Below are 12,500 nucleotides of genomic sequence, written 5' to 3' on the forward strand. Positions count from 1 at the left end.
TATATATATATATGTGTGTGTGTGTGTGTGTGTGTGTGTGTGTGTGTGTGTGTGTGTGTGTGTGTGTGTGTGTGTGTGTGTGTGTGTGTGTATTTGTGTGTGCGTGTGTGTGTGTTTGCTTTGCGTATAATGTATTCATACATACATTTCCGTTCTGGCTAACGTTAGATGATATCTATTGAATCCACTCACAAATGTGGCATAAGGACAAGAACGTGGTTCTGTTTCGATTGTCTCGGATCCAAGCCCCAGCTGAACAAAACCACTGGTTACGAACCAGAACAAAGCATAAGAAGGACGTCGCAGCGTTGAAGAGGTTAAAGAGTAGACCAAGCCCGAGAGAGTTTTCAGAAAACTTTAATAAAGTATCCTAACAGCAGCTGCAACAAAAGTGCTACATTATATATATACATACATACATACATATATATATATATATATATATATATATATATATATATATATATATATATATATATATACCTTCTGAATATATAATAGATATATTAGCAATATTCGTTCGGGATCTCTTGTCGTCACTCGAGAAATGGAGGGAGGGAAGGAAGTGCAGAGGAAGGAAGTAGGGGTCAAAGCTTGGCAAGTGAAATTTTAATGTTAATTCTTAATTATGCGAATTGTTAACGTTGTGTAGGTGGTTACTAATAAAAGAATCAAAATAATTCTTGTTAATTGTTTTGTTTGGGTAAGTTTTATATATGATTTTTTTTTTAGAAAGAACAAAGTGAAATTTTAACAATTTTAAATCATACGACATTACTGAATGTCGTATTGTTATTTACATAAAATACATTTGAGAAATAGTTTCATTTTTCTACAGCATTCGGACGAAAAGTAATAAAAGTTAGTGATCACTGAAGCGAAAATTTAGAATAACTGTAAATAATGGAATATGAATAAATATAACCATTATCTAAATATTATAAATAAAATGTAAATACACAAAACGAATTATTTAAAACTACTAAATACATTCGGATAATTCTTAATAAGCAATCCTTAGCAATACCAAAGAAAAAATTCTAGATGTTGCCTCTAAGATGATTTGAAAATTACAAATATTGAAAGTAGTCATGGAGAGGGTAATGTTACAAAAAATTATCAACCCATAAATACCTCAAAGTTGTAATGGAGAGGGTAATATTACAAAAAAATCAGTTGATAAATACCTCAAAGTAGTAATGGAAAGGGTAATAATGAATATATATTATATATATATATTATATATATATATATAATATATATATACATATATATATATAATATATATATACATATATATATATATATATATATATATATATATATATATATAGAGAGAGAGAGAGAGAGAGAGAGAGAGAGAGAGAGAGAGAGAGAGAGAGAGAGAGAGAGAGAGAGAGAGAGAGATCAATAAGTACCTCAGTAATAATGGAGAGGATAATATAGTAAACAAAAATACTAATTAATAAGTACCTCAAAGTAATAATGGAGAGGGTAATATAAGCCAATGGAAATAAACATTACAATTGAGGACGGAGCCTTTATTAGTACGACGTTTCGCTTGTTACAGTTTTTTCAAGTACATAGATGTAACACACACAGCTGAGATTAAATAAGAGGAACTGAGGGAACGGGGGGAGGGAGGAGGGGAGGAAGGCAGGTAGGGACGGGTGAGGGGGGTCACTGAATATTAGGAAAGGTTAAGGAGAAGGTGGACCAAATGTCTGAGAACAGGAAAGGTTAAGGACAAGATTATTCATAGTCAAGAATACGAGTATAAGTGCTACAACAGAACCTTTGGTATCAATCCTATCTCCTGAATACGGTTCGAACCTTCTTAGACCCTGTTCACACTGGTGGTTTTAACCCCGCGGTTCAGTTTCAATGTAAATCAATGGGGTCGTTCACAAATAACCGCGCAGTCTTTCCTTGACTATGCGTTACCGCCGCAGTTTCCGTGCGGTTGAAACAGCTAGTGTGAACAGGGCCTAACGGTGATTTGCAACTACCTTGACTGTCCTAACACAAAAGGCAAAGGTGACGGCAGCAAATCACCTCATGACGTGACCCTCCCCAGCGGGCCCTACATGATCAATATTATTGCGCAATATTCCGCATTGTACAATATCATTGACGGTGTAGGGATGGTATTTGACGTTTTCAATATATTGTGTCATTCTTTGATGTCTCCAATATATTGTGTCATTCTTCAATACCACACTACACCATCAATAATATTGTACAATACGAAATACTACGCAATAATATTGATGGCTATGAATAACTAGATTTATTGCAATACATTAGTAGTAGTAGTAGTAGTAGTAGTAGTAGTAGTAGTAGTAGTAATAGTAGTAGTAGTAGTAGTGGTTTAGTCTTAATGGTCAACAACAACCTTGAGAGACGTTACAGCCTCTTCACCTGACTACGGTGGCTTAATCCGGCTTAGTGAGGTTGTTTGCATGGTGAGAAGCGCATGTGCTATATTAGTAGTACTAAAATAATAAACAGTGATGTTATGTTAACAAAGACAAAAGAGAATCGTGAATCCAACGAATAAGGGTATCTAATTCTTTAATGAGGCGAGGGAACGAGGTTAAAAACCATTTAGATGAGGAGAAAAACTTTCTGCCCTGCGTGATATGGACATTGGAGAAAATTGCGGTAAATTCAGTGTGTGCGTGTGTATGTGTGCGTGCGTATATGTGTGTACGTATGTTTGTGTGTGCGTATATTTGTGTAGGTATGCATGAGTGCGTACATGTGTGTGTGTATAAGTGTGCGTATGCTTGCGTAGGTATGCATGCGTGCGTACGTGTGTGCGTACCGTACATGTGCGTGCGTACGCGTATGTAATGACGACCCCACGACAAACCAGCTCTACTACGTTGGCGCCGAGTGGCCAGATCCGTCAGGTGCGGCGCCTCGCAAGGATCCTGATTGATGACCATCGACCGAAAATAGTGGCGATTTCAAGCATCCTTCTAGCATCCCAAAGATGTTTGCAAATGACAGCTGCCGAAGAGACTATAAAAAGAAACACTATGTGAGGACGGAGCCTTTATTATTACGACGTTTCGACTGTTAAGAACTTTAGCAAGCACAAGTACTTGTATATGTATATGTACTTGTATACGTATGTGTACTTGTATGTGCACTTGCAAATGTATGTGCTTCTATACATATATGCACTTGTATATGTATCTGCACTTAGATGTATGTGCTTCTATACATATATGTACTTGTATATGTATGTGCTTGTATATGTATCTCGTATATATATATATACATATACAAATGGGTGTATGTGTGTGTATGTATATGTATACGCATATGTATATAGTCTTATTCAAACTCGGGCCCAGATCACACATGTTTTGAACATTTAACTTCCTCTACTCACCGGACGGGCCAGGGTGTCACAAGCGAACCAAGCGGGACTAAGGGCCGGCTGGGACCAGAGTTCCACTCGGACTCGTGCCGACTTCTTGGAGTCAGACTATTTCTTGGCTTTCTAATTGAGAATTACGAATCTCTGATGTTTTACGACTCTGTGTGTTCGTGTGTGTGTGTGTGTGTGTGTGTGTGTGTGTGTGTGTGTGTGTGTGTGTGTGTGTGTGTGTGTGTGTGTGTGTGTGTGTGTGCGTGTGTGTGTGTGTGTGTGTGTGTGTGTGTGTGTGTGTGTGTGTGTGTGTGCACGCGCGTGTGCATGTATGCGTGCATGTGTGCGTGCATGTGTGTGTGAGTGCGTGCGTGTGCGCGTCTTACAGGGCAGAAATGGGCGTTTTTGGTTCTATACACAACACATGACCCGATGCAATCATGTAACAGATTCTTCATTTTTATCGCAATCAAGTTTATATCAATATTTACAATAACTTCGTCTAAAATAGACAGAACTTTAGGATAAAGGAATCTTAACTGCGGAGACATAGCTGTCACCTTTCCCTTTTGTACTTGGATAGCTAGTGCAAGTGACAATCACTCTTCGTCGCTGTTACAATACTACAGTCCTCGTCTATACAATGACCACAACTCTGCAAATGTAAACACAAACCCTTACACTCATTCTGTCCCACTAGCTCAGCAACAGTACAACAACAAACACAAGGAACATCATAACGTTAATTATACATCCTTATAAGTAAGAGTTATTAGCTCCTATCTTATATCGTCTGCCAGCCGCCCAGTCCACTCAGAGCTTCTTCCTCTCTCCCCTTGCCCTTCCAGCTGATCAGGACTCGTGGTAATGGATTTAAACTGGACAAATTTAGACTTAAGAAGGAAAGAGGCAAGAACTGGTTTACCAATAGAGTGGTTAACGAATGGAATAAACTTAATATCCATGTAGTGAGCGCTGAAACTATTGGTTATATTAAGAGGTTAGATAACTTTATGGATGGTGACGATAGGTAGTAATAGGTATGGAACTGCCTAGTATAAGCCTTATGGTCTCTTGCAGTCTCATTCATTCTTATGTTCTCCTCAAGAAGTGTGTGTTCTTCCTGTCTCCTCTTGGCCCGGGTAGGAGGAGGAGGAGGAGGAGGAGGAGGTGGAGGAACAGTGTCACCGCGGTGGCCAAGTGTCCGTAGCGACTTACTAAGCGTGATGAGTCTTCCATTCGCGCGGTCTCCTCGACACATCGAGGATATGTGCTGTCACTAGCCACGGCCCGCGGAACAAGCATGACCCGTGTTTAACCCATCGGCGGCCGTGTTCCTCTCTAGAGGCTTTATTCTTGCTAACGACAAGCCATATAGAATGTATGGCGCTGGTAGCGTCATCGGAAGCATGCTGCTCTCGCATTCACTTAGTTGTGGGCTCGAATCCCGCACTTCTCTCCAATTCCCAGCAGTGACTGTTAGTTACCTGTCTTATCAGTCCAAGCAAATTGGGCAAAGGTAACGGCTTCGGCCGCAGTAACTCAGTGCCTCCTGGCGTAGGCTCCTCCCTCACCACACCTCTCTCATTCGTAAACAGCCTTGTACCTACCTGTGGCTTTAATAAGACCCTGTTCACATTAGCGGTTTCAATCGCAGCGGTTTAATTACAAAGTAAGTCAATGGAGGCGTTCACACACAACCGCACAGTTTTTTCACTGACTATGCGGTACCTCCTAGGTTTCCGCGCGGTTCAAACCTCTAGTAATTATGGCCTTATTATGCATACGTCCGTATTTTCCTCACGCCCCTATTATATTTTTTTATAACGACCCCCCCCCCCCACAGTGGGCACCTCTTGAAAAGGACCACTATGGATCGTTAACCCTTGTATCCCCCGATGAGTGGGATAATTATGCACCATGGAGTCGCTAAGACCAGCCACTCATCCCTACTCCCTCCCACCATCACCCTCCTCAACGGGGCCACTGCGATCAGAAACGAGGTCAACATGGAGACCACCCCCATCCCAACACGCGTAACCCAGTTTCCCCCCTCACCCTGGACCGCTTGAATGAGGTCACTACGGACCCCGACCCATGCGGATCCCTTGAAACTGGGTCACTATAGACCGTGCCCCAACCTGACGACCCCACCTTGAACGGGGTCCCTCTGAGCCGCAATCCCATTCCCTAGCCCTTTGTATTCCCTCATAAGAAAATCCAAGAATAAAAAGGAATCCGACAGCTACTGGGGAAACTGACAACAAAAGAGCGAAGGAGGTGAAAGCCCTCCTATTAATAAAAAAAATAATACTAACAATAACAATAAAAATATAATGGGTGTCGCTCCCGAATGTTCTTTCTCCCTGTCTTTCCTTTCAAAAAAATCTCTCTCTTTCTCTCTCTCTCTCTCTCTCTCTCTCTCTCTCTCTCTCTCTCTCTCTCTCTCTCTCAAAAAAAAAAAAAAAAAAAAAAGTCGAGAATGGTACTGGTCCGTCAGTTACTGACGAAGGCACCACAGAGATGACTCAAAGGTGCCGCGTGGCATCCAGATTTAAAAAAGAGCGAGTGCCACCTGCTGGGGAAGGACTCTGTCGAGATAAAGATGAGATAAGGAACACCTCATGTGTGGCGGCTTCCACTAGGTCAGCTTCTTATTCCTCTTCCTCCTCCTCTTCCTAATCCCCCTCCCCCCTCTTCCTGCACCTCCTTCTCTTCCTCTTCCTACTCCACCACTTCCTCCTACTCCTACTTCTCCTCCTCTTCCTTCTCCTCCTATTCTTCTTCTTCCTCCCGACCCTTCTCGTTCTCAGCTGCTCGACTGCCGCGCCATCTACCAACGTGCAATGGAAACACATCTTGTGCGTCTGGATCATGTACCGGACTTGTGACCGACAGGTATAACCTTAAGGATGAGAGCTTCATAGCCTGTATGACCCGATTCATGGGTGATGTGGCCTTACACATTTGCGCAAAGCAGACAGCAACTGCAGTATTGTGATGATTTCCAATAACACACACATACACACACACACACACACACACACACACACACACACACACACACACACACACACACAAATATATATATATATATATATATATGCATATATGAATATATATATATATATATGTATATATATATTCATATATATATATATATGTGTGTATATATATATATAATGATAACAATGAAAACAGTAACAATAATAAAGATCACTATACGGGTTGGACATTACATAACAAATTACCACACTTGATCAAGAAGAGGCAGAAGCGAATAAGGGACTGCATATAACGTTTGATACACAAGGTGTGACGTCGAGATCGCTTGCGTCGTGTGCAAGGCGACACGACCCCTTGGACGCCCAGACGAGAGCCAAGATTAGATTGTTCATTGTCTCGTATTAACGCCACTTCTCTCCCTCCTCTTTCACGCGCACGCACACACACACACACACACAAACACACACACACACACAAACACACACACACAAACACACACACGCACACACACACACGGCTCGGTGGCGGATTGGTAAAGCACTGGCCTCACAAGCCAGAGAACCGGGGTTCGATTCCCCGGTCGGGCGGAGATAAGTTGGGTTTGTCTCCTTTCACGTGTAGCCCCTGTTCACCTAGCAGCGAGTAGGTACGGGACGTTAGTCAAGGAGTTGTGACCTTGCTGTCCCGGTGTGTGGTGTGTGAGTGGTCTCAGACCTACCCAGAGATCGGCTAATAAGGAGCTCTGAGCTCACTGCCGTAGGGTGGTGTCTGGCTGTCTCGACAGAGACTGCAGCAGATCCGAGGTGAATACACAGATGCACACACAGACGCACAGGCATACACACACGCGCACGAACATGCAAATATAGTATACATACAGACATATATACACATAAAGTACATACATATACATACATGCATACATACACACACAAACACACACATCTTGTACATCATACATGTGCACACATGTATGTTTGTATGTGTGTATAAACTTCCGATTATCCGGACAGCTAGGCGAATTAGTAAGTTCAGGTAATCGGGTTTTTCGTTTAATTACACCCTGAAAATATTGAACCAAAACTAGTACAAATCTATGCTTTTATCTATGATATATATATATATATATATATATATATATATATATATATATATATATATATGTGTGTGTGTGTGTGTGTGTGTGTGTGTGTGTGTGTGTGTGTGTGTGTGTGTGTGTGTGTGTGTGTGTGTGTGTGTGTGTGTGTTATTGCTCACCTTTTCAATAATTTTATTTTGCTCTTTTGTTTCAGAGCCTACAAGTATTACACGAAAACGCGAAGTAGAACGACGACAACCGGACAATTAGCACAGGTAAAGCAGTTACAGTCAGTTAGATAGACCAGACAGTTATCTGGTTATTCAATATCAGTTCAGCAACCTCGATTTCTTATCTGCCTACCTGTCGAACCACTGTCTTGAGCTAAGGTCATTCTTCTTTTAGTTTGTTTTGCCAAATTTCCTTTAGTTATTTCCTTCCCTTTATTTAGATAATCAATAATTTATCAAAACCCTTAGTTACTATTCAATGTTACAAATATCTTCTTCCTCCTTACTCATTATGCATCTGATTGGTTGGCTGCCAGACGACATGACGTCATATCGACGGTATACCTTTTGCATATAACGGAACTTTTGAAGACCTGTATATTAACAAATTAATTAAAATAAACATAATATGTGATTATCTGTGAGCAGTGTAGGAATTTTTCGTCACTTATCGAAATTAGATAAATTACTTCCTAACACCAAGGGCCTTTCTCAACCGAATAGAACAGTTTTCATTTGCAAGAAAAGTATGTATGAAACACATCAGACGTTATCGCATTGGGCTTCCACGGGCTTCACCAGCGCCGACAGCTGAGTGTTCGTTTAAGTAAAATTGACTTTGGTCACAATATCTTATTTTTCATATCTCCAAATACCAAATCTTTCCGTCATATTTAGTAAATCTGAATGAACCAAGAGATTGTAGTTATACGAATGTTAGACTAACTGTTGAAATGCTCTAACAGAATAGCTTTCTGTAAGCGAAGTCATATTCAAGTCATTCAAATGGAGGTTGGAGGTAGGATGTAAGAGGAAAAATAGCCCAGTGTGACAACCCCGAACTTGTAAAGTCAGTACCAAAATGCGCATTTTATTACCGCAGACATATCCAACGCAAATGCAGATCAGACTCAAAGATATAAGACGTATAATTAGATTTCCACAGAGAGGAAGAGAGCAAAGTGGGTTAGAGAAAGGGTTCAAGTAAGACCATAAGAGGCGATACAGATTAGATGGAGCAAACGTGTTGCTGACTGACCGAGAAAATGGGAACTATGGGAGATGGACCAGATAGAATGTGGAGAGATGAAGTAGTAAAGTTTGCAGAAGTAGCGTGGTAAAGGCTGGCTCATATGTGTGTATAAGTGTGTGTGTGTATGTATAAGTGTGTGTGTGTGTGTATGTGCGTGTGTGTGTGTGTGTGTGTGTGTGCGTGTGTGTGTGTGCGCCTAAGTGTGTGTGCGCGCGCGTGTGTGTGCAAAAAACAGGGGAAAAAGTCAGAGTAGGCGGAAAGATCTTTCGTATATTACATCTTCAGATAAGATGTAATATGATAAGGGCTGAACCACCTACCCTTTGTTTTTTCCTGTGGGTTTTTAGCATTCGGAACCCATGATGAAGTAAGGTTCCTCCACACATACACACATGCATACATACGCACATACATGAGAGAGAGAGACAGAGAGAGAGAGAGAGAGAGAGTCGACCAAGTTCGTTCTGTTCTTCACACTGGAGAAGGTCACTTCTGAGCAAATGTTGCCACGACAAGATGGTGTGAAGTAATCATGTCACTGGACTAAATAGATCAAAATAGTCAGAAATGACAACATATGAGGATGGGACCTTAGTTACAACGTTGCGCTTGTACTTTCCAAGTGCCTGAAAAAACACTTGAAACAGCTTCAACAAGCTAAATGTTGCACATAAAGTTTCCATCCTCACATTGTATCTACTCAGACCATTTTGCCGGAAGCTTTCAGGAACGCAATTTTCATCTAGATATTTCCTTCCCTTTATTTGGATACTTCATCAGTTATCAAAAAACCTAGTCACGATTCAAAGTTATATATATATATATATATATATATATATATATATATATAAATCTTTCCTCCTCTCTCATTATGCATTTGATTGGTTGGCTGCCAGGCGACATGACGTCATATCGTCAAACGATTATATTCGGTTGGAGGCGAGGCCTCCTAAAAAAGAGTCATGTGTTGTGAATGGATATTTACCCGTGATTCCGGTTTTTGACGCCCCACACCCACACACACCCACACCCCTTCTGTTAGTTGTCCTTAACTTTCTTTCACACACACACACACACACACACACACACACACACACACACACACACACACACACACACACACACACACATATACTCTCTCTCCGTCTCGCTCTTTCACACACACACACACACACACACACACACACACACACACACACACACACACACACACACACACACACACACACACACACACACACACACACACTTTCCCTCTCACTCCCTCTCTCTTTCACACACACTCCTTCCTCCCTCCCTCTCTCTCTCTCTCTCTCTCACACACACACACACACATACACACACACACACACACACACACACACACACACACACACACACACACACACACACTCGGTCGGCCAGCTCCTTTCAAGAGGTCTACTCCTTGAAGCTTTGCAGGAGGGGTCAATCCACACAAAGTCAGCCATTCACCCTCATGGGTCACTTGTGCCTCACCCTCGGGGGATGAAAACTCCCCTGGGGGGGCTGGGGGGCGTCCTGGTCGTTTTGCTTCTTCTTTCGTGGGAGTCGCTCGCGTGCATGGCCCGAGGATCCTACCGGACTGCCCTGGGTTTCTTATTTGGCTGCGGTGTTGATTGTGTTGGTGTGCCTTGGGATCTTTTCTTATTTATTGTCTTTGGAGTGGGAAACCACAAGGGAAAATAATAAACTATGGACCGAGCGCTTTCGTCTATTCAGACATCTTCATGGTGATCAATCATACGACTGAGATCACTTCCTTGAAGATATCTGAATAGACGAAAGCGCTCGATCCATAGTTTATTATTTTTCCTTGTGGTTTTCCGCATACCTAGAATCACGAGTTTGTGATTTCTCCTGCACTGTCTTTTGTGTTACGTTTTTCTTCGTTGCGGTTGTCTGCTACATCGTTGTGGGTTACAGAACCAACACAAACTTAAATAGTACCTCGGTCCTTTTAGTTCCTTAAATTGATAAAAAATAATAATAAGTTAGTATCTGAGTTAACCAAAGCTCCAGGCATTCTATGGTCCTTGAGGGAAATCCTGAGTTAAGCATGTGGGTGTAAACGTTTGTTGTGAAATTGTGTGTTGTGACGTGAGCGCTTGTGTGCTCCTGCGTGTATGATTATATTTTTCATATACTCATCCTTAATGTTTTAAGGTCATCCTATTTATTTACCTGTTTATTCATCTATTATTTATTTACTTATTCGTTTATCTATATGCCTCTTGTAGTCTCAGCACATACTACTTCCTGAAGAAGGTTGCTTCAGTCTACTATTATTTTGCATGAGAGACCAATTTCACTTACACTACGAACCAATTTCCTTGCATTGTGGAAACATTAAACTCACACGGTGGTACTTGTCTATGGACTCTTTGCTTTGGGCACCCTTTTTCTGCCCTAGGATTTGCAGCCATGGTAGTTGATTCATCTCCATGGTGGCCCATCGACACCTCTACTAGAGCCCCTCCCGCTTCATTCGCTGGGCAACAACTTTGATCACAAAGTTCCGAGTCTCCCAACCAATTACTTGATCTGATATGCAACTCTGCAGTACGTGGAGTCAGGAAGACACACATGCCCATCCTTTTCATCAGTGAGTAAAAGTTTTGTCAAAGGTGAACTGACAGACTTGATGGTCGCCAACAGCCGCAGGCGGTCTCTGGATGAACGAGCGGATGCCATCTCCTGAATAAAATAATTCTGGTTCACAACACAAAGGTGACTAACATGAACAGTAAATACCACTGACTAAACGAACCTGTATGATCAGCCATACCACTGAGATGACATACCTTAAGCTGAATAAGATCGTTTGGCGTCAGCCACAAGATCCGCGGAGTACGCTGCAGTAGCACTGGGGTTACTTCGGGCCATGTTGTTTTCGTTGGTCTTCGATCTCGCTTCGTGAGAACCATCGCCGTTTCGCTCAGGTCTCCAAAGGGCAAAGGTGACGGCTTCGGCCGCAGCCACACCTCTCCAGGCTTTTCGATGTACAATTAGCTTCACTTGCAAATTAGGTATCTTTAACAAGTGTATTGATTCCCATCGTATATATACAACATATACGAGTCTACTGAGCCTCTCAAATTCGCTATATTGTAAATATAACGAACCATCAGCCACTGCGGTACTTACAAGTGAAGTTAATTACACACAAAAATAGTGATTGTTATCTGAATAACCTATTGAATGTGAAATGACACATTAATGAGTGAAGGACTGAGTAGTAGTAGTAGTAGTGGTAGGAGTAGTAGTGGTAGGAGTAGTAGTGGTAGGAGTAGTAGTGGTAGGAGTAGTAGTGGTAGGAGTAGTAGTAGTAGTAGTAGTAGTAGTAGTAGTAGTAGTAGTAGTAGTAGTAGTAGTAGTAGTAGTGTCATTCTCACTCCTAAGATCAGCCCTCCTATGCCTGAGAGGTACCAGGTCCCCACCGCCCAAATCAGCACATATACAAAACCTAGATTTTGAGCAGACGGTGGTTGACAGTAAGATAAATGAACTTTTGTATTAGGCATTATTAAAAAAATAAATAGATAAATAAAAGGGTCGTCGACCACAGTCATTGGCGGGAGAGGGGCCAATGAACTGTGTCTATGGGTGACAGATCCTGCTGCTTCCACCACACCGTTCCACGAGGATGGAGGTCGTATTTAAAATTGTAGAAAAAATAGTAGTACTAGTAGTAGTAGTAGTAGTAGTAGTAGTAGTAGCAGTAGTAGTAGCAGTAGTAGTAGCAATAGTAGT

General features: G+C 41.7%; 1 protein-coding gene across 1 annotated transcript in view; it reads left to right on the forward strand.

The window, feature by feature from the left end:
* The window catches only part of LOC143021058 (matrix metalloproteinase-17-like), a 52,981-nt gene that overhangs the window by 1,362 nt on the left and 39,119 nt on the right, over positions 1-12,500 (forward strand). Inside the window, exon 2 of the mRNA XM_076178272.1 lies at positions 7,681-7,741. The gene's annotated coding sequence lies outside the window, so the exon portion shown is untranslated. The remainder of the gene's footprint in view (positions 1-7,680; positions 7,742-12,500) is intronic.

Source organism: Oratosquilla oratoria, chromosome 41 (assembly GCF_046742065.1).
Source record: "Oratosquilla oratoria isolate Oo_2021 chromosome 41, ASM4674206v1, whole genome shotgun sequence".
Taxonomy (NCBI): Eukaryota; Metazoa; Arthropoda; class Malacostraca; order Stomatopoda; family Squillidae; genus Oratosquilla; species Oratosquilla oratoria.